This window comes from Lutra lutra, chromosome 8 (assembly GCF_902655055.1).
Source record: "Lutra lutra chromosome 8, mLutLut1.2, whole genome shotgun sequence".
NCBI classification, from domain to species: domain Eukaryota; kingdom Metazoa; phylum Chordata; class Mammalia; order Carnivora; family Mustelidae; genus Lutra; species Lutra lutra.
The window spans coordinates 134149216-134167712 of record NC_062285.1 but is presented as its reverse complement, the minus strand read 5'-3'; the positions used below and the strand labels follow the sequence as shown (position 1 = coordinate 134167712).

At 58.8% G+C, this 18497-nt stretch overlaps 1 protein-coding gene across 7 annotated transcripts in view; it reads left to right on the top strand.

Annotated features, from left to right (window-relative positions):
• The window catches only part of ELFN2 (extracellular leucine rich repeat and fibronectin type III domain containing 2), a 57518-nt gene that overhangs the window by 21594 nt on the left and 17427 nt on the right, over positions 1-18497 (top strand). Inside the window, exon 3 of one of the 7 annotated variants that reach the window (XR_007129580.1) lies at positions 14416-14726. The exons of the other annotated variants lie outside the window; for them this stretch is intronic. The gene's annotated coding sequence lies outside the window, so the exon portion shown is untranslated. Of the gene's footprint in view, positions 1-14415; positions 14727-18497 lie in introns of those variants that run through there. 7 annotated transcript variants of the gene reach the window in all.

Below are 18497 nucleotides of genomic sequence, written 5' to 3'. Positions count from 1 at the left end.
GGCTCCAAGTGAGGCCATGTGGGAGACAGGCCTGTCCCTGGGAAGTGAGGTTCCCGGCCTGATCATCGTTCTCTGCTCTTGGGGGTGGTGCTGTATGTCCCTGGCTCCTCCCAGCAGCTGTGTACGGGGTGGGGGGTGGGGTGCCCAGGCCTCCAGCCTCCACAGTGCCCTGCCTCTGGAGGGCCTCCCTAAAACTCAGCTCGTTCCATCCCGGACTGCTCTAATCCAGCATCCTGACTCCGTGGCTCCTTCTCTGAGATTCTCTGTTCTGGGGTGGGCACTGCTGTCTTTCAGCTGCCGGCCTGGACCCTGGGAGTCATTCCTGAACACCACGTTCAGCCTCTTGTCCTCATCCTGAAGGTGACCGGTGCGTCGCCGAGACCTGCTCTCAGGTCCTCCCGTCTCCTGGTCACCCTTCCACCCTCATGGCAGCTCCGCAAAGGCTGCTGTCTCCGCTCCTGTCCCTCCAGTTCCTTCTGCGCTCTACCCTTGGCAGGACTCCCTAGCGTTTCCCTGGCTCCCACTCTCCTTGAGCCAAGATCCAGAATCCTTATCTTGGCTTCTGAGACCTGCAGGGACTTGGCCGGCCTTAGCGCTCCTGCCTGGAGGGACCCTCTCCTCTCACAGGCCATGATCCAGTCCTCCTGGTTTCATTCCAGTTCCTCGGACTGTCACCCTCTGGGACCTGATAGGTGTTTCCATCACCAGGATCTCCCTCCACAAAGCCTTCCCTGACCCCAGGATAACGAGGTCCGCAGGTGTGCTGGGGCTGTCCCTTTGATTAGGGGAGTGGTATTGCCCATTTTGCAGATGGAGAAGCTGAGGCTCAGGAAGCTGGAGTCGGATCCCAAGGCTCCTCACTGTGGAGCCTGTGTTCTCGGTGTGTGCATGTGTGTGTGCGTGCCGGTGTGTGCGCACCGCCGGCGCTGCCGTCTGTTGTCTGTGCCAGGCGGTGTTTGGGCAGGGCTGAGCCACCCCCCTTGGGAGAAGGAGGTCTGGGATGGTCTCTGGGGACCAAGTCTGCCTCTTCCTTTGTGGGGTGGGGATGCTAGTGTGCGCATAGGGCTGGGGCGTCAGGCTCTCTCCAGCCAGGGACCGCAGCCTCCCAACCCCTCCCATTAATCACCCCTTCGCTTCAAAACAAACACCCGCGAGCCCAAACCGCCCATCCAGCCAAGGCACAGATGGAGTGCCAATCGGAATTAATTAGTCAGGTTGCCAAGGCAACCAGACCCAGGATCCAGCCTTACCTCCGGGGGTGGGGGGTAGCCCACCCACCTGTCAGGCCCAGCCCCCACCTTTCATGGCCCCACCCCTCTCGCCTCAGGCCCCACCCTCTCCCCCCTCCGCAGCTGGGGGTACCTTGGGGACTCTTCTGAAAATCAGGAGGTGGTGGGTGGGAGGGACTGTCCAAGAGCTGGGTTCGAGTTTGCAGTAGGCCACGCTTGGCTTGGTGGGAGCTTGGGCAGGACCTGCAAAGCTGGGAGCCATGCCTGGTTCCGTAGGAACGGACAACGGCCAGACCTGACTGGGGAGGGGCCTTGAGGGGCCATCTCAGACTGGTGCGAGAGGAAGAATGACCGAATGACTGTGGCCTGAACTTGAGATCCCACTGACGTATGCCACCGCGGGAGCTGTTAGGAGTGGCCAACCTCTGTCGTCCACGGTAGTGATGGGGCAGCCTCTCAGGACTCCGTCCTCCTCCATCCCCACCGTGTTCCTCTTATCCTCTGCCTCACCTGTGCATCCATAACCAGGTTTGGGTTCTCCATCCTTGCTCCTTGGTCTGCTCATGAGTCCACCGGCTCTTTCTTCCCAAGTAGCCTTGGGCAAATTACTTAGCTTCTCTGTGCTTCTGCTTCCATGTCTGAAAAATAGGCAGAACAGCACCTATTTAGCTCTCAGGTTGGTGTCTGGTCTCTGGTAACTACTAGATTGTTCCTTGTACCACTGCTGGATGCAGGGATGCCCAGGGAGAGGGGCTCTGGGGAAGACAGAGGGCACAGAAGCCCCACCGCCCTTTGGGGAAGTTGAGGCACACGCAGGAATGACCATGCTGACCGGTGAGGAGGACCCTCACCACCTACTTCCCTCCCAGAATGGCTCACTGTGTCGGAGTCAGCCATATTGCAGATGGGGAAGTCGAGGCCTGGAGAGGGCAGCTGGGGCAGCGGGCTGGCGTCTCTGGCGTGAGTCTGGGCCCCTGTTCTCTGGATCTTCCCAGCTGGTGCTGGCCTCGGGAGGGTCGCACAAGACAGGTCTTGCAAGGCCGGTCTCCCTTTGTGGAACCATAGGGAATCCATCCCTCCTCCTGCTTGGGCCTCAGTTTCCACTTCTGTGAGATGGGGGCTCGCGGGGGTGTAGCTGGTGGTAGGTCTGGCTGAAGCAGCTTGGGGCTGTGGCTTTTTATGCTTTGAGACGTCAGAGGAGGGGCTGGTGTGGATGGACGGGCTGCAATTTCTGGCCGAGGTCTTTCCTGGAGGTGCCCTCAAGGAAGAGGGTATGGAGGGGCCCTGAGGGGCATGGGCCAGCTCTGGCCCCATTCCCCACCCTTGGAGCCTCTGATGCTGGGCTCTGCAGGGGCAGGACCTGCGAAGCTGGGAGCCACGCCTGGTTCCGTAGGAATGCGCAACGGCTGGAACTGACTGGGGAGGGGCCTTAAGGGGTCATCTGAGACTGGCGCGAGAGGAAGAATGACCAAATGACCACAGTCATTCTTGGCTCATCGGAGTGCCACCCTGGCTTGGCACACCCATTGCCAGGTTGGGGTGAGGCTCAGGGCAGGCCCTTCCTCCTGCTTAGCCGCCCACAGCCCACTCTAACGCACTGAGCTCACGGAGGCCAAGCCTGTCTCTCCTGCCCCCTGGCGGATGGGCCATTTGCTCCTCCGTGTGACAGGGAGGAGTCTCTCGAGTCTCTCAAGCTGGCACAGTGGGACTGGGACCCATGTCTGACCCCATAGCCCTTCCCCCAGGGACTGTGGGCCTGTCATTGGCCCTCCGTGAGCCTGTTTCCCCATCTGTCCTCTGGCCTAACGATGTGTTCAGTGAACTCACCTGTTGGAAAAGATTCAGAGGGGCTGCAACCAGGGGTGGCAAACTCAGGGGCCCACGGGGGTCAGGTCACTTAAAGGTTCGAATCCGGTCTGAGTGAGGCAATAAGGCATGGCGGGGCCTCTGGTCAACATGGGCGCTCAGGCTCTGCGATGGCAGCAAGCTCGGGTTTTTCTCACCGGTGCAGGGGCCAACAAAACTGATCTGTGGGCGGTGTTTGGAGCTGCCAGCTTGCCCCAGAAGGCAAACTCGACAAATGGATTAACTGGGGGGTATTTAACTCTCCTTTACATAATAACAAGGGCTAACATTTATTGAGGGCTTGTTGGGTGCCAGGAGCAAACTAAGCACTTTACTGGGATTATCTTGTTTGATCCTCAGACCGGCTGGCCGGCAGAGGCAGGCAGGGTGTGGTTGTGATTCCAGCGGACTCCGTGGATGAGGCAGTGGTATCAGAGAGGTTCAGTCAGAACCCCAGGTCACACAGCTGTGGGGGCTGGAGCAGGGTCGCCCCAGGTGCCTTCAGATTCCTCCGTGGAGGTGTCTCCTTCTAGCCCAGAGGGTGGAGGGGGGGAAGGGCAGACCCACTTGGGGGTGGGAACCCCCAGACCTGCTGCTTTTGCTTCCCTCACAAGAGGAGGCTGGGGGAGGGGAGGAGAGACAAAATTAAGCCGCCGAAGGGTGTTGTGGCGCTGAGGAGGAATAACTTATTTTTTATGAGCTTGTTCGCATTTGTGAAGTTAAGTAAGCAGAAATTTATGCCCTTCGTTGGCACGCATTAAAGGGGAAGGCCGCCTGGGCCCCCGTCGTTACCAGGAAACCTCACGCTTCCCAGCGGCTGTGCCCGTCCCTGGCGCGAGGCGGTGCCCACGTCTGGAAGGTTTGTTTGGGCTGTGTGCAGGGGTTTCTTCGGATCCAGCTGTGGCCATCTGCTGATGGCCCACTGTGTGCTTGTCCTGGCCTGCGGCGGCTGGGGCTGGCCTTGCTGTGTCTGAGAATGGCTCACCCGGCTGCCGGCAGTGCAGCTTGGCCCTTAGGTCAGAGGCTGAATGTTCTAGACCCTGTTCCCTGCCTTCATGGTGAGGTCCTCAGAAGGCCCAGAGACCACCCGTTTTGTTGCCCAAGAGCTCTGAGGCCTGAGGCATGTTGCTTGAGCTCCCCCAGCCTCGATGTCCTCATCTGTGAAATGGGGATGGTGGCGACGCACACCTCATGGGATTGTGTCCTGCTCGTGACACAGCTCATCTGAGATGACCTCGGCTTGTGGGGTGGCATGGCCTATTTATTCATTGACCTGGCTCCTTGGGGGCCCTTTGTTTCTAATGGCCCTGAGAGCTAGATGGTCCTTCCTGCAGGAGGCCTGACTGGACACCCCTACCTGGCCTTGGCAGTCTCGGGCTCTCCCACGTCCCCCCCTGCAATTATTGGTCTCCTGTAATTACTACTCCTTTCCAGCTGTGAGCGTCCTCCGGGCAGCGCCGCGTCTGTTCTGATGCCTGCGGATGCTTCGTGCCCGCCCCAGGGCATGAGAGATGGCATTCAATGAACAAGAAGGAAATCTAGCATCTCCGCCTTGGTTTTCATGCGTTTGGAATTAGAAGTCCCTTCCAGGTGTGTCGTGATTTATGTGTGTGTGTGTGTGTGTGTGTGTGTTTCTTTTAGATTTATCTTTTTTTATTTGAGAGGCAAGGGGAAAGGCAGAGGGGGAGAGAGAATCTCCAGCCACCTCCCTGCTGAGTGCGGAGCCTGACTTGGGGTTCGATCTCATGACCCTGAGATTATGACCCGAGTCCAAGTCCAGAGTCGGACACTCAACTGACTGAGCCACCCGGGCGCCCCGATGTATGGTTTTAAAAGCACTTTTGGGCTAATGCCCTCATTTGATCTCTACTTTTTGGTCCCCTTGTGAAGAAGGCAGGGCGAGTTACAGGTGGAGTGGGTGGAAGTGGGGGGATTTGAATCCAGCGCCCATTCACTTGTTTGTTCAGGGGAACTTCTGAACTCCTGCTCTGGGTGAGGTAGTCGGGGTCTTGGGGGGAATCTGGTGGGATTCTGCTCTCCAGGAACTTAGAGGCTGCCCTCGATAGGCAGGTACAGCAGGGCTAGGAGGAAGCTGGGGAGGCCGTGGGGGGTCACTGCATCTCTGTAGGCCCGAGTCTGTCATCTTGTCTAATGGGTGACAGCTCAGAGGCTTACAGCCTCTTCTGGTTCTGATGGGCTCAGCTTCTCGGGTAGGGGATTGTTGCCAGATACCTGCTAGGAAGCCTTAAGACCTCAGGACTACCCATCTTCCAGCCCTATCCATGCAGTCCTGGTCTCTCCAGGAGGCTGAGGGGCCCTGAAGACACAGTTTGTCTGGGCCTTGAGGGCTGGAGGAAGTGGCTGTCCCCGCTGTTGTCCCTGGGCCTGTGACCATGAGGGTGGTTGTCTGCACGCTGTGGGAGTCTGTCTCTGGTTAGAATTTGCAGTCAGCCTGGAGCTAGGGATAGGGGTGTGGGGAAGGAGAGCTAAGGGGCCTGAGGACTGGTGGGATGGGGGGTCAGCTTCTCTGAATGGAGTTGTTCCACTGGGGGGGCTTCCTGGAGGGACGTCGAGGCTGCAGAATAGGGGGAGATCAGCACCTTGGGGGGCCGGGTGGACCCTGGGGAGTGAGCAGAAAGGCGAGGAACGAGGTTGGGAAGGCTGTGTGTTTTATTCTGGCCTGTTGGGAGCCTGCAGCCAGGTGAGGTGGGTGTCAGGGAGGAAGGTGCCGCCCCCTGCGGTAGCTCCGGTGTGCAGCTGGAGTCTGGCGCAGGTGTGGAGAGAGGGCAGATTCGCACGGGTCATGAACTTGTCCCCTCTGCCTCCTGGAGCTCCGGGAAGGTACAGGAGGGAAGTGCATTTATTCGGCAGATAGTTCTCAAGCATCTAGTATGAGCCAAGCATCGTGCAAGGCACTGAGGGTCTGGGGGGGGGGGGTCAACGAGAATGGTTCCTGCCATCAGGGACCGTGCAGCCAAGGGGAAAGGTTGACTAGGGTGAGTGATGACCCAGCAGGTTGGAGGGCTTCCTGTAAGAGGTGGCTCTGAATTCTGCACAAAAAGTAGCATTCACGAGGTGGGGGCAGAGCAGAAGGGATTGTGGGAATTTCAAGGGGAAAGGCCAAGACTCCTTGAGTTCAGAGGAGGGTGAGAAGCTCATGTGCTTGGGTCTGGGGTTTGGGAAGGAGGATTTGGGAGACTGGGGAGGAGGCAAGGCTTGGGAGTTTCTTTCGGGCCAGGAGAAGGAGTCTGGGCTGTGCGCCTTCCAGCACTGGGGAGCATGCTGGGTGACTGGAAATCAGGGGCGTGGATGATGTGTCCAGGACGGAACACAGAGTGGGAAAGGCTGAGGCGCTGGGGAGGGGACTTCTGGACAGTGCCACTCTGGGTTCGGGTGAGAGGCTGGTAGTGGGATCAAGGCTACAGAAGGGATCAAGAGAGGAGCCAGGGAGGCCCAGTGTACGTGTGGGCACCTGTGTGTGTGGTTTGTTGCCGCGCTGTTGGGAGTGGTTTGTTCTGACAGGCATCCGGGTTACAGGGTGGTGTTGGAGGGCAGAGTTGCGGAGACACGGCCAAGACAGATCACGAGAGGTCTTGAATGCCGCAGTCAGGACCAGGGAGGCGATCAGAGGCTTCTGAGCAGGGCAGTGACCCACAAGCCTGCTGTGCCTCCGGAAGTTTCCTTGGGCAGCTGGGCAGAGGGTGGGCGGAGGCAGGGGTAGTCTGGGTGGGCCGTTAGGAGACTGCACCTGCCTGGGGGACTTTCACTAGCCAGAGGCAAAGGCGAGGAGGGAGGGCAGTCAAGTGCCCCGGGGCAGGCTCAGTGGAAGAGGGGGCTGTAGAGGACGAGAGAGTTCTGCTCTGTGGAGGGGAAGAAGACGCAGCAGGTGGCTGCACGGAGGAGGCGGGAGAGGGGGCCCATCGATTCGGGGAGCCTTTGAAGGATGAAAGGGAAGGTCTGAGCCAGGAAGGAATTAACATCATTAGTGAGCACCCACCCCTAGCGATGCTTTCTGTCCCCAGCACCGCGCCTGGCTCCACGCTTCCAGCTGCTTGGCTTTGGGCAGCATCTTTGAACACAGCACCTCCGTTTTGTTGTCTGTAAAATGGGGAGACTGTTCAAACCCGCCTCTTACGGAGTCTTTGTGAGGATTGGGTGAGCGAATCTGCCGGGCTTCTGGGACGCTCCATGGTGAACTAGTTCATTGGCCGTGGTCATGACAATGTCATTGAACGCCGCACGCCTGCAGGGCAGCCTTGAAATATGGGGACAGGTGAGGAATGGGCTCCAAAGAGGGTTCAGTCTGCCCTAGGCCATGCAGCTGGGAGGGCTACAGAGCAAGGGACCTCCAGATTTGGCATGTACTGTCCTCCATGGCTGCGGCCTCCGAAGATGCCCAGCCCAGCGTGCTCCGTGAACATTCTCTCTGCTCCTTCCATGTTGAAAGCTCTGTGGGTCCAGCACAAGGGCCCGGGGGGCAGGAGTCAGCCTCTGGCTGGCCCCACCAGGCGGGAGAGCTCAGGTCAGCTGCTCGTTCTCAGAGCCTCAGCTTTCTCATCTGTTAATGGGGGCCCCATGGGCCCCATAAGCTCTGTTCTGTCAGGCCCCCGTAGGGCTCCTTTCCCAGCTTCTCTGCACCTGCTTGACCACGCTGCCTTGAGTGGGCGGAGACCAGGGTGGACATGGGAGGCTCAGGGTTGGTAGAGGCCCTAATGGTCATAACAACAGTGGTAAGGGGCTGGGAGGCTATCTTGTCAGCAGTAGTAATAATGAGCATACCTCAGCAAGTGGGGAGGTGGTGGGGTGGGGACAGAGACCAGCTGGGAGTGACGCACCTCTGGGGGGTGCTCTGTGGGTCTTTTGCTTTTTTTTGCTTCTTTAGCTTTTTCAGTCCCCAGACCCCAGGCACCTCTTCTGCATCAGTCTGCTTGCTGGCAGTGGGGACACAGAGGGGAGGTGGTGCTGTCTTGGCCCTCTGGAAGGGAGATGGTGACCGTTTAGGGGGACGCTACTTGGTGCTGGTGAACACAGGGTTGCTGTGGAATGGTGAAGCCAGACCTAGGGTTCAGGGCAGACTTCCTGGAGGAGGCGATGCCCGAGCTAGAGATGGTAGGGGTTCACAGTGTGGGGGCGAGTGCAGGGAAAAGGGGGTGTCAGTGCCAGGGTGGCATGGGGTGGGCGGAGGACGTGAGGAGGGCTGAGTCTGGAGCAGGAGGTGGGGAATGTACAGCACCTCTTACTGAAGCGTCTCACACCAGCGAAGAGCTTGGGATTTAGCCCTGGGCCTTCAGGGAGCCCCGGAAAGGCTGTGAGCAGGAGAGGCAGCCTCAGCATTGCTCTCTGGAAGACTCTTTCGGGCTGCTCTACGGAGGGGCTGGAGAAGGCCATGTGGGCAGCTGGACAGTCTTGGTGAGGTGGGGAGCAAAGGACAAATGTGGGACATTTTGAGGACAGAAGTGGCAGATCATCTACCAGGGTGGGGGGAGAGACAGTTGAGGATAGTGCCGGGGTCTGTATCCAGAGCAAGCTGGTGGGTGGTGGTGACCTTGACCAGGAAGAGATGTGTGGGCAGGTGTGGGCTTGTTCCAGAAGCTGACCTGGCCCGGCAGGTCTGGGGCATCTGAAGACACGGGTAAGAGAGAGCAGCTGTGGTTAGATTGGGGACACAGCCTGGAGGAGCAGTCGTGTTTTGGTGGGTGGGACAGAAGGGGACCCCCCAGAAGGATAGGCCTCAGTCTCCTTCTGTGTTCTATGCCCAGGGCCTGGACAGGCTAAGGGAGCTTCCAGCTCTGACCGTCTGTGAAGTCCCCCAGAGGGTCAAAAAGTGGAAGGAGTGAGTTTCACTGGGGGAGGGGGGTGGTCCCCACACACAGTAGCTTTTGTCCTGGACCCAGGTGTGTTCACGGAGTTCACTGGGAGTGTGGTGAGAAGACATCCAGAAGGCTGGGGCTGTTACCTCCCTCTATAGCCCCAATCTGTGACAACTGAGGTTTTTTTTTTTTTTTATATGAGAAATTAGAGGCTGGTTATTTATTTCACAGAATAATTGGGAGGAGGGTTTCCTTAGAAGCAGTAATCTCCTGTGTGTGTGTGTGTGTGTGTGTGTGTGTGTGTGTGTGTGTGCGTGTATGTGTGTGTTGGGTTTCCATTTGCCTGAGTCCCCACTGGTGCATGAGTTTCTCACTCATCTTTGTTTCTCTATCATAACATGGCCTGAATCCCGGGCCAGGTAAACAGTAGGTGCTCAGTAGATGTGGACCATCCCTCTGGCAGAGTGCAGTGCCCTGCGGGGATCCCCAGCCTCCATGGGTGGTCGCAGGTCCTCCGAGCGCCAAGCCCTCCCAGTTAATAAGCAGCCTCAGCATCTGGGGAGCAGCCAACGGTCTCCTTGGCCTCTCTTCGGGCCGCCTGTTGGCTCTGTGGTCTGCTCCAGGATGACAGGCAGGGCCTTGCTTGTCCCCCTGAGTGAACTCCCTAACTTGTCCCACCCCGGGTCTCCTACCCCTGCAGAAGGGAGACCAGTTTGCTGACCCAGGGCCTGGGGAGCTCTAGGCCCACAGGCGCGTGGATAACGTGCTTCTGCTCTGTGCGTCTCGTCCACCCCCTTCCAGGTGAAGAAATCAGGGCCCGACAGGGAGGGTCTGGCTCAAGGCCTTGCCACCAGGGAGCTGCGATGGAGATGGGTGCCTCCCACCCTGAGTGCCTCTGGCCATGGAGGGCCTGGGAGGATTTGAGCCAAGCTGGAGGGGCAGAAGGACTCTATGGCCACGACTTGGTCTCAGACTCTTCTCCATCCTAGCTCTGTGCCCTTGGGCAAGTGGCATCACTGCTTTGGGCCTCAGTTTTCTCATCTCTCAAATGGGTATAGTTAACAGGGCCTGTCCCACCGGGCTGGGGAGAGGGTTGACAGTTCATTCGTGTAAAAGGCCTATTGGGGTCTGGCATGTGGTGAGTGCTGCTTATCAGCAGTGACCTGGGGGGCCACTTTGTCTTTCTGAGCCTCAGTTTCCTCATTTGAGAAAGGGGTCTGAAGTGCTTTATCCTCTCATCCTGGTAGGTGGGGAGCTGTGTGTGCACACGGACCAAGAGCGGTGAGTTCTCCTCTGTGGTCTACCAGGCTCCCTGTTGGCACTGACCACAGCCCTGTGGGTTTGCTGTCTTGACTTCCCGAGGTGTTCGTTCAGGCCCCAGGATCACTGTGCTGACCAGCGTGGGGCTGGAGCCCCAGTGGAGAGCACACTGTGTTTGCCGGTGGCCCCAGTGTGCTGGGGGTGGGCAGGTGGGTGGAGAGGGGACGGACACCTGCCACGGACAAGAATGGAGAGAGAGTCACTGTGGGAGAGGGGAGAGCCGCCTTGGAGGAAAGCTGGAGGGAGGGTCTGCCGTGGGCAGTTCAGCCCAGCCTCGTGGCTGCTTTGACCTTCAGGAGGATTTATGGCTTCAGTCTGGGAACCATGGAAGCTTCTGGAAGTGTTTTAAGAGAGGGTCTCTCTACGGGTCCATGATAGATGGCATTTCGAGAGGCTCTCTGGCAGCTGAGCAGAGGGGCGGGGAGGAACTTGGGGGACGCTTGAAACCCTGGGAGGTTGTTGTGTTCTGAGTAAGAGCCACCAGTGGCTTCGGATGTACAGGTGTGCGGCCTGGACAGATGTCGGGATGGATTGGAGGTGAAGGATGGACAAGGCAGAGGGCAGAGTCAAGTGTGATTCAGATGATGGGGCTGAGCGCAGAGAAGTTTGGTAATGGGCCCATAGTCACACAGCCGGCGGGTCAGGGAGCGAAGCTTTGGGCCCCGGGACACGTAGGAAGCAGCCCTGCATGGAGGCGCCCATGGCAGGGAGGCGGAAGGCAGGACAGAGCCATCGGTGACATCCTCGCTGCTTCCTCCCTGGCTCTGCCCAGAGCCAGGCATGACGGAGATAGATCAGGGCACCTGCCAGGGAATGGGGGCTTTGGTCCATGTTGCCCACCGCTCCAAGAGGCAGGGATCGGCGCGTAGAGGAACCAGGCAGGGGAGAGTGGAGCCGGCGCGAGTGGTGGCCAAGCATCACACCTTCAGGGGGCGGGTGCGATGGTGAGGAGTCCAGGACTCCAAGTGAGAGAGACCCAGGTTTGCAGCTGGCGCCGGCATTTCCCTGAGAACTGGCCGTGACCCCACTGGCCTCAGTGTTCCCATCTGTAAAGTGGAGATTGTTTGAAAATGGCTGGGATGATATAGGACTTAGCATAAGGCCTGGGACACGGCCTCTCTGATCTGGGACAGGTCGTGGCCTGCCCACCCAGCTCAGCGCAGGGGCAGACCTTATCCTTGAGAAGGCAGGAGGAGAGGCCACTGGTGGGGGAGGACCAGGAAAACTGTCGTGGGGACGGGCTCCTGTTTCGTGGAGACTAGAGTTACGCGAGTCGTGGGAGCCAGAGAGGCACAGAAGTGCAGGCAAGCGACAGAAGAGTCTGTGGAAGGATGGGATGGGGCCAACTTCGATGAGCCCTAGCAGTGCTTAGACACTGTCCTTTGCGTGGTTTTACCAGGTAACCATACAGATAGCCCAGAGAGGGTGAGGGCCAGGTTCAAGGTCACCCAGCAGCTGGCGCTGGGAGCAAACCTGCTGGCTCAGGGCCTGGGCCCCGCCCCCCTCTGAAGGAGGGATGTGATCATTTGTCTGGGGAGTTTAATAATGAATGAAGGCGAAGTGTCTTTAATGCAGGCAGCAGGCCCGAAGTAATAAGGGGCCCTGTATTAATTCGGAAGTTAATGAATATGCAGGTGTGTCTGAATGATTAATGGGGCTCCCAAGGCTTTGGAGAGGGGTGCGTGAGCTGCTGATGGGGATATGAATATTGCATACATCTGGCAAGTCAGATAAACTGGGGAGCAGGTGGGCATTCGTGCTCCAGGGAGGGCTTGAGCGGCCACCAAGGCTGAATTTACAGATGCTCCGGGGCAGATGTCCCATGTCATGGCTAAGTGCACTCCTGTTTGACTGTGTGATCTTGGACAAGTCACTTCACCTCTCTGAGAATCAGTTTCCTGCAGGAGGGCATAAAGAGAGTACCTGGTTCCTGGGCCCTGAGCATAGGGACGGGCACTGTGCAAACAGCTGACACAAACTCTCGTAGCCTTTTAGGAAGGAGGGCAGAGATCGCTGAGAAAGGCCAAGGAAAGAATAACAGTGACAGTCCATTCCCTTGATGATGGACAGCACTGTACAGTTGGTAAGGGGGTGGGGAGCGTCTTTCCTCGGTCTACCCCGTGGCTCCACGAAGCAGCGGCATGGGGCAGAGGAGATGGGTCTTGGGGAAGCTGAGGTTCAGGGAGGGCTGGTCACTGCCCAGCTCAGCAGCCGGCTGGCGCAGAGTCGGGCCTGGGCCCAGGTCTGCAGCCTTTGACCATGAATCTTGGAGGAGGCGGAGGTGGAGGGTCCCACACCACCTCTCGGAGCGATAGTGTCTCTGCCTGGCTTGTGAGGGTCTGTCTGCCTCTTGGGGCTGTTTCAACGTGTTGATGAGAAAATGGGACACTAACCCCTCGCCTGGATCAGGCCTCTGGGGGGTCCTGGGCTCTGCAAATGACGTCTCTTATTGTCTGTAACAGTTGTCCTGGGAGTTGGCCTGAACCGGCCCTGTCTCTTAGGTACTGGGGGGCTATGGATGCTGGGCTACTTTGTAGCCTTGGGTCCTTGGACACATCGCTGAGTCTCTCTCTGCCTCCGTCTCTTCATCCTTCCAGGGGGCATAACAGCATGGCTCTTGTGTGTCAAGTGTGCAGGCCTGGCACACAACTGTGCTGGGCACAGTGAGCTCCCTTCCCCGCCTTTCTATCTCCCCTGGGCCCACATCACAGCCCTGCGCGTGGGTACCCTTTCTGTGCCCCCATGGCACCTTAGTCATCCTTTGAGCCTGTGAACATTTATGGAGTGCCTCCTGGGTGCCCTGCTGGACCCAGGGTTTGCAGGGTGAGTGAGACTGCCCTCCCTGTCTCTGTCCTTGACAAGGTCATGGTCCAGGCGGAAGGCAGGTGTAAAACCGGTGTCCCGTGATGCCGGCTGGGACGGGGACGGGAACCAGAGGATGGCCCCTATGCAGGCCTGGGCAGGGGCAGGGGCAGGGGCAGCGTGCTCATTTATCTTGTGGGCTTCCCCGCTAGACCTCCCACCCGAGGCTGTGTCCTGGCTGTGGGTCCTTGGCTCCCAGCGGGAGGTACTCTCAAGGTGGCTGGAGGAGGGATCGAGGGAGGGACTGAATGGGTGGCTACTGTCTGGGCCCCTGCCTCGGGCTCCCGGGCTCTAGGCCAGGCTGTCCCAGGTGCATCCAGGGGGAGTCTGTCTCGTGGCCTCCTCTTTTCCTTCCCACATCTCCGCTCTGGGCCCAGAAAGGCGCCCCCACCCCCTGCCCTGCCTCGCCGGCCTGGCTGGGCCACAAAACTGTAGCCTGTTGGGTAAAGGACCGGAGCTGTCCTGGTCAGAGTGTAGCCTGTGGAGACTGAGGTCCCAGGGTGGGGGGAGGGCTGTGGGGCAAGGCTGGGGTTAGAGCCCCTACCGGGCTGGTCCCGGTGCAGTCCTCTGCCGTGCTTGGCCTGGCTGGGTATTTATAGTCTCTCCCGATCTATATTAACACCAGGGCCTTGTGAAAAAGAGGCCTTTGCAGCCTTTGCATCTGAGGACGGCTTTGAACCCCCTGGGGGCTGTGGAATCAGAGCTTGCCCCTATGGGAAGGGGAGAACGTGGCTTCTCATCTTGCCCTTCGCGGCTCTGGAACTCACACTGGGCCTTTTGCCTGGAGAATGTTTGCCGGTCTGGGCCTGGGCTCGGGCCCCCTTTTGGTGGGTTCAAGGTCTTTGTCTGGGGCTGGTTCTTCTACCCCACTGCCCTCCAGCTCTGCAGAGAGACTGTGTACACAGCATGGGCCCTGGGGCGTGGGCCGCGTGGCCTCGGGCAAGCCGCCCTTGTCTGAGCCTCAGTCTCCCCATCTATAGAATTGGGTAGAAGTCTCACCCGGCTTCGCTGTCAGGCACAGAGCGCTGGATGCTTGTGAGCTGGGAGTCAGTGTTTACACTCCTCCCGTCTCTTTTGGTTCTTGTCCCAGACAGTCCTCAGAGCCTATGGGGGACTAGAGTGTCCTCTCTGTTGGACAGCTGAGGCCACTGAGGCCCCGGGGTGCCCTAACTTTGCCAGGGCCATGCTGCCTGTTGGGGCACAATTTGGACTTAGTTTCTCATCCCCCCCCTGCTTCTCAGGGCCCCTAGGGTCCTCGGGGGGCAGGCCGGACTCCTTGCCCCCAACAGCTTGGTTCCCACCCCCGTTGCCACGGGGACAGCTCCACTAACTCTATGCTTTTCTTACAGAGCAGAGACGACTGGCCGCCCTGAGCGCAATTCAATTCAACAGACATTTACTGAGTGCCTACTATGCGCCAGGCCTTAGGCTAGGCACTGGGGTTGGGGAGCAGAGAGGAAGATGGGGTCCCGTCCTCAGGTAGCTCCGGGCTGGGGGCAGTAGGGCTTGGAGAAGACTGGTAAGGGCTGAACGGCTCGGCACCAGGAGAGAAGCTGCGTGCAGGGCTGGAAGCAGCAGAGATGCCTGGGTTCAACTGTATCCCTGGAGAGCTGCTGTCCCTCGTCTGTGCCTCAGTTTACCCATCTGTACAACAGGAGGGAGGTGAGATGGGGTGAGACGATCTCTAGGATCCTTCCTGGATTCCGTGGGGATGGAATCAAGGGATGGGGGCAGAGCAGGGAGACCACTATTCTCCCCGCACAGAGGAAATCTGAAGGTTTCTTGGACCAAGAGGCATGAGGTCTGGGCTACAGGGGGTGGGGAAGGGCGGGAATGGCATCCCAGGCTCAGGAACAGCTGCCCAGGTTATGAAGGGACGTCATGGGGTATGAGCTGGGCGGGGGAGGGGCCCAAGGGCGACATGTTGGGGTGTGAGCTCTACTCTGTGGGCTGTTGAGGGTAGAGAGTCAGGAATGAATGGTCCTGCTCTGTCTTGCCCCCACTCCTCTCCTTCCCCCCGGGGTTACACTTCACGATCACATTTCCATAGCACCTTGTGGCCATGGCAGTGTCTGCCCCGTGCTGGGCACTTTGCACGGTTAGTCCCCTTTGCAGCCTTATAAAGTGGGCATTAATGGGCCCAGTTCACAGATGAGGACGTGGAGGCCGAGAGGGAAGCTCTCGCCCAGGGTCACGATCTGCTGCCCAGACTCCCTGTGCTTCTCTCAGTGGCTCTCCCTGAGGAATTTCTCTGTCCTGTGTGATGTCTCCCATCCTAGGAACCCCACCCCCACCCAACCCCAAGCTCTGAGGAGTGCCTCCCAGGGGCAACGCAGTCGGGTTTGAGGTGAGGGTGGGAAGACCCCCAGATGTTATTAGCCGGATGGGCTTTCTCCAAGACCGGAGTTTCTGCCCCCTCAGTCACCCCCTGAGATGGGGTGAGGCGGGGCTCCTTCCCACTTTACAGATGAGCAGGCTGAGGCCCTGGGAGTCATGGGGCTAGCTGACAGTCAAACTCAAGGAAGTGATGGCCTGAGCAGGGAGCCCCATCTCTTATTGTCCTGTGGAGGCTGGAGGGAGGTTCAGTTTCCCGGAGATCTGTGCAGAGGGTGGCCCCTACAGCCCTCTCTAGGAAATGGAAAAGGCTGGCGTTGGAGTCCAGACCTGGTTCAAATCCTGGTTTTTCTCTCGCACAAACGGTGTGATCTTGAGCAAGTTGTTAATTACTCTGAGCCTCGGTATCCTTATCTATCAAGGGAGAGGGCAGGCCTCCTTCATTCAGTCGTTACTAAATATTTATTACCTCCTGGGTCCTTGGTGCTCGGCTTTCCTGGGGAATCTGGCCCTCCCTCAAAGAACTCATCCCACGGGTAAAAAGAGCAGTTCCGATTCTGGTGGTGATGGGAGAAAACCCTACGGGCTGCGGGGACCCACAGGAGGGACCCTAACCAGACTGGTTTACTTGGCTGAGAAAGCAGGAGGGCAGGAGAGGAGAGCAGGGACCTGCTCCGCAGGACCCCAGGAGCTGGCTTTCGAGGTCTGCTGTTAGAATCTTACCAGATCAGTAGACTTTGGAGGATGGAAGTGCTACTCTCAGATTTAGCCTTTAGGAGGCTTGTCCTCTGCTGGATGATGGGTTGAAGGAGGCCATTAGATTGGAGACAGACCAGTGAGGATGCTGATTGAGAAATTAATTTTGGGCCAGGAAGGAGGGCAGAGCAGTGGGAGGGCGTACACAGCAGCTTTCCAGGTGTTGAGGGGCTGCGCAGCTGCGGGCTTCTGGCTGGCTCAGGGCAGAAGCAGGAGTGGGCAGTGGGCGGACAGTGGAAGGGGACAGGAGGCAGCTGGGGTAGCGGGCTTTGGGCCTGGTCAGCACCTAAGGGATAACAGAAGCGTCGGGAGGGGCCGAGTTGCTGGGTAGGGGGCGGGGAGCAGGCTTTGGGGGCTTGTTTGGGGACCAGGACCTGGACCTCAGGGGAGGCCCCTGTGGAGGGGGAGAGCAGGGGAGGTAGGAGGAGAAGCCAGATGTAGGGACTTTGGGCTGCCCTGCCCCGAAGGGGGCGGGCACAAGTCATATGTGTCAGGCGCTTTGCCCAGTGCCAGACCCACGGGACGGGCCCAGAAGGGTCAGTTCCCACAAGTCATTGGCCAGCAAGCAGAACCTAGTCTGTCCCCTTGCCAGGCCAGCCCGAGGAAGATATTCGGGAAGAGCATTTGCATGCGTAACAAGGCTAAAGTGAGGGAGAGAGAAAGGGGGAGCAGGAGATGAAAAGAAATTACCATACGCCAGGATCTTGTTATTCAACCCAATTTTCAAAGGACCACAGCTGTCGCACTGAGATAATCCGTTAATTATAACAGCCCTTGTGCTTTGGCAGTGGGAGAGAAACCGAGGCTGGGGAGCAGGCAGAAGGCAGGGGTGGGTGCAGGCCTTTGGGGGGCCGGACCTGTGAGAGGGGACAGGGGCAGGTAAAGAGGGGTGTGTTGCCCTTCAGACTGAAAGGAAGACACCGTTGGGGGGCCAGGCCTCCTCCCTTCCTGGCTGCCATCCGTAGGGCAGTGGGTGGCGAGGACCTGCTGTGTGCTGGGCACCCCCGCCCCCCGCCTCCCCCAAAGCCAGGGTGCCATGACCATACTAGGGGCTGCTTAGTTTATTGAGCACTTACTGTGGGCCAGACTCTGCTCCGTAGCTGTTCACTCACCGCCCTCTGAGGTAGTGCCCTTCTAGTCTCATTGTACAGAAAAGGAGGCTAAGACTCAGGGGGCCACGCTGTGGGGTGGGTGGCAGAGCTAGGATCGGAGCTGAACATGGCCCGCCCTTCCAGCAGAATGGGAGGGGGCGCCGGTGTCCCTGGCTTGCCCTTGAGTTTCAGGACGAAGGAACTGTAGCTAGGTATAGGACTCTTGAGGCTCAGCCTTATCATCAGAGGACCCCCCCCACCCCGAGATGACAGGCCCATGCTGTTGGAGGGTGGCTTGGTGGCCACGCGCCCTGGGCCATGGTTTCTACGCAGCCGGCAGTCATGGGGTGCCCCCCCAACCCTGCCCTGCATTTCCGGGGCTTTTCCAGCATGGACAGAGCTTCCTTGTTCTCCGAGGCCACAGCTGCAGGCCCCTGGGGGCTCCCCCACCCGCTCCAGAGAAGCTACCCCAGGGCCAGGAGAGGGTCCCCTTGCTTCTGCCTGATTCATGGTTGGGCTGGGCTGCACCTTTGGCTGGCTACAGGCCCTGGATGCTAGACCTGCAACAGGCAGTGGGAGGGAGGGCAGGTGTCCTAGGTGAGCAGAGTAGGGGACTCAGAGTCTATGGGGAGAGGGGTGGGAGTATGTGGCCATCCCAGAAACCCCAGAGCCCTTTGCTGCAGGCCCTACTTGCGGGGGCGGGGGTGAACTTAAAGCTGTCTTCGGGGTGTGGCTTCTGCAACTGAGGCCTCGGGCCTCCTGGTGTGCACAGCAGGCTTAGCTGGCAGTGTTTTATGGATTAGGAATTGTGTTTGGAGTGAGTAAACCTCAAACCTCAGCAGGAACCTGGGTCAGGTTCCTGACCCAGGAACCCAGGCAGCATCATTAGAGAGCTGGTCCCCTAGGATGACGAGCAGATCTGGGAGAGTGTATAGGTGCTCCCCTAGTTTGGGGTCCCCCCTGTGGGCCTGCTTAGAGCTAGTGGGTGTTTGCTGTCTGTCCCAGAGCCACAGAAGAGGGAGGCAGGGACAAAGGTGCTCTTGGGCCCCACACCAGGAGGCTCGTGGGATCCCCCCACCCCAAGGCTGGGATTCTAACTATTCCCACGCTGAGGTTCCCTCTATGGCTGGTTTCCCAAGCTCCAGTGCGCCAGGGCCAGAGGGCAACGCAGCCAGACAGGCAGGGAGGAGGATGGGTATTTGCTCTGTCCTTGCAGGGATGCGGATCCTGAGCAGCCAGAACTTCCAGGT